Below are 3,355 nucleotides of genomic sequence, written 5' to 3'. Positions count from 1 at the left end.
ACAAATATTTTTACTAAAAATCCATTCCATCATTTTAAAAATGTTTCCATTCGTCAACAATATGAGATGATTTATTGGGCGCCCGGATGAATCCGCCAACTTATTAATCTCAAAATGTCCACACAAAAGACTAACAAGTGGGACAATATATCAAATTCTACACTTTATTCGTGTTATTGTCAATTTTGCCAACTTCTAATAGGATGAATAATCCTTCATTTATACCAAATACACTCTTGTCTCTTCAAGCTAGACAATTCGATATTTGTACTGATTTTTTAATACAAATAATATGTTTGAACGCATCAAATATCGAAGGCCCATTACGTCGTAGAAATGTTTTTATTTCTATTTTTCAAAAGCTTTTCCTGTTTTTGATGTCATGTTGTAGTTTCCAAAAAGTTACTCATTGGCCAATTACCTGAACTATCTTTTGCATGCTTCTGTTGTTTTTAGCAATAAGTACAGTTGTATTGATTAGTATTTTGAATGAAAGACAAAATACTACTTTGTTTACATTTTGCTACTTTAATGACAAATAAATTCACATTTTAAACTACTTTCGTCAGGTTATAAGCATGTATCGTGCTCTAAAGTCATTATTTTAACGACATACACTCACGTAAGCCCATTTCAAAGAAGGAAAACAGATTATTCCGAGACATAATGTGCCTTTAAGTCGGCATAGATAATACTAGTACACCTATAGACGATGCCACAGCGCGTATATTTACATGTTGACATTTCTCTTAAAGTGACAAAAAAGAATACTCTTTAATGTGCATGTCATACTTGGAAATTTCATGAATGATTTTACAAGCAGCTTGACTGAATATGTTCTTTAAAGCACTTTTATCATTGTATATTGTCATGGAGGGATTAAAGTATTACTTAATATTTAAATTTACGAGCATTTACTATGACAGGGTCTAGTAATAGGTTATTTGAAATAGAATGTGAGTCTCAATAACAGATCCTTCCTGATGTGAAAAGCAACATGGCTGCACTTGGTTGCACTTACGTATAAGCTTTATGAATGAAGTACAGGACATTCAAGCTAACACGCCAAATCAAATTATAAAAATGTCAAACAATTGAACTTTTTAGTCTATGTATTTACAATGTATATCTGTAGCTAGTTAAAATAGTTATTAACCGTTGACGATAATTGTATTAACTAAAAGTATTTGTAATTGTAAATACTTCAATGTACCGAAATTTAAACGAGATTTCTTTAGAATTAATACGTGTTAACGACGTTTTATAATTAGGTTCGTGTACATGTACTAAATAACGATGATTTTGTAATTAAATAAGTGTACATGTACTTAATAATCATGTTTTAATCATTAAATATATGCCCATGTACCAATTAATGATGCGCTCTGGTTAAAAATACGAAAACATACACAAACTTTTTGTGAATTAGTTAACATGTACATTAGCTATGATTTACTTATTACATGTTTTGTACTTTGTTTATAAAATATTTATGCGGACGAAGAGATTTTTTTACAGTCCCATTAGTAAGAATATATACCTGTATATGGTTAAAAGGTTTCCGCTGTGCATACTAGTAATATGACGATATTTAAATAAAAAAAAGATAAATTCTCAATATCAATTGGTGCTCTAAACATAAATATCATGTGTAAACAGGTATCAAATGTCAATTTTTTTTAAAGTTACATTCTAAAGTTTGATATACAATAAATATACAATACGTCATTAACGTTATATTAATTGCAGAAGTTATTATTATAATATTGAATTATTTTATAATGAAGAAAGGGAGGTAACTTTATAGTATTTTTTCAAGTATTGATATGTACATCGTACACTGAATTTTTAAACACGATGTGATCGTACATTGGGGTAAATGTACAACCGCTGATTGGCTTTTAAACATAAAAGAATCATGTTAAAATACATTGTCCACTAGCACATTCCTTGCATCATTTGTACTGTTTGCTATACATGTACAGTATATAATGCCTGGGACGTAAATATATATCATTATTTTTGTCCCAGGTAATGCAAAGAAATACCATAAATATTATAACAAAACTTCCAAATCACAATAAATCAAATAAGCAGCATGCATAAGGTCGATTCTTGTTGATTAAACTTTAAATTAACTTTAACAGAAAAATTAAATTCATTAAAGGACACTAAGAATTAACCATAGTCAAAAATAATAAAATAACGAAAAGTTATCAGCGGTCTGTAAATAATTCCTGTCACATAAATATGGCTTTCATCGATTTGAACGTGTAATCTTAACTTTCTCTTGTTTAACATGGTATATGTGGTTTCAAATTGAATGTAAAGAAGTTTTAAAGCAGTAATTAATCTCATAAAAGTTATCAAAGTACTATCAGGTCTGGTATGTCCTAACAAATTTAATCATTTAAAATAAAAAAAGAAAAATTCAGATTCCAACAATTTATATCTATATTAATCGTTTTTTATATTAACATGTGTCTTATTTTATACATACTTGTTGCGCAGAGTTATTACTTTTAAAAAGAACGACTACCTTATAAGTTACGAATAAGTAATTGGACTTACCTGTAATAGGAAGTGATGAAGACGCTGCTCGGTCGGCGGTTTACTCCATACCATCATAAACACTATTATCAAAACGAATAAAATATGTGTTGATTTCCCCATCGTCCCGTCAAGACTATTTTCATGCGAATCAAGATGTTGTACCGTTATCGACTGTATATCAGTTTCATTATGAATTTGATATGGTAATATTGTCTACATACTTCAACGAAGATCGATCATATTAGTTTTACGGGCCTGAAAAGTTTATGAAACAAAATTCATTGCATAAAAACAAAACTATCATAATGCGAGTAATTCATTATGTATGCTCTGTGAAAATCAATGAAAAACATGTTTTAAGTAAGAGATTTTTAATTAATTCAATTATATTCTAGTTTAATTTCCAAATTTTTAAATTCCGTACTATAAAACTAGCATTTCGTTAAAGTCATAAAAAATCCATAAGAGAAGATAAATGTAGAGCTAGGCTGTATTATTATTGTATTACCGTTCGTAGTTCTCCATTCGGAGATTTCGAGTGAAGACAGTATATCATTTTTTCAAAGTTAAAGGGGAAGCGAGTGGTATCGGACGGTTACAGCGTTGTTCACTAATAGACGTATATCAGACAACGTAAATTACAGTGAAATAAGAATAATCCAAACTATAATTTTCTTTACACAAATGTTTTACTGAAAAAAGAGCATGTAAAACTTCTGGTCTGATATTTAATAATTTAATAATCGGTATTATTTCTGTACATAATGCGACTAAAATGCACAAATCTCGTTATTGTATAATT

At 29.0% G+C, this 3,355-nt stretch overlaps 1 long non-coding RNA gene across 1 annotated transcript; it reads right to left on the bottom strand.

Moving 5' to 3' along the window:
* Nucleotides 1–2,571: 2,571 nt before the first annotated feature.
* Nucleotides 2,572–3,355, bottom strand: LOC132723362 (uncharacterized). Its single transcript, XR_009624737.1, has 2 exons — nt 3,062–3,355; nt 2,572–2,808 (listed from the first exon to the last, which is right to left on the bottom strand). It is a non-coding gene; the product is annotated as an uncharacterized LOC132723362 (long non-coding RNA).

Source organism: Ruditapes philippinarum, unplaced genomic scaffold, assembly GCF_026571515.1.
Source record: "Ruditapes philippinarum isolate M1 unplaced genomic scaffold, ASM2657151v2 ctg7191_1_1_1_1, whole genome shotgun sequence".
NCBI classification, from domain to species: Eukaryota; Metazoa; Mollusca; class Bivalvia; order Venerida; family Veneridae; genus Ruditapes; species Ruditapes philippinarum.
Note: the sequence above shows the minus strand (reverse complement) of the source record. Positions and strands in the feature narration are given on the sequence as shown.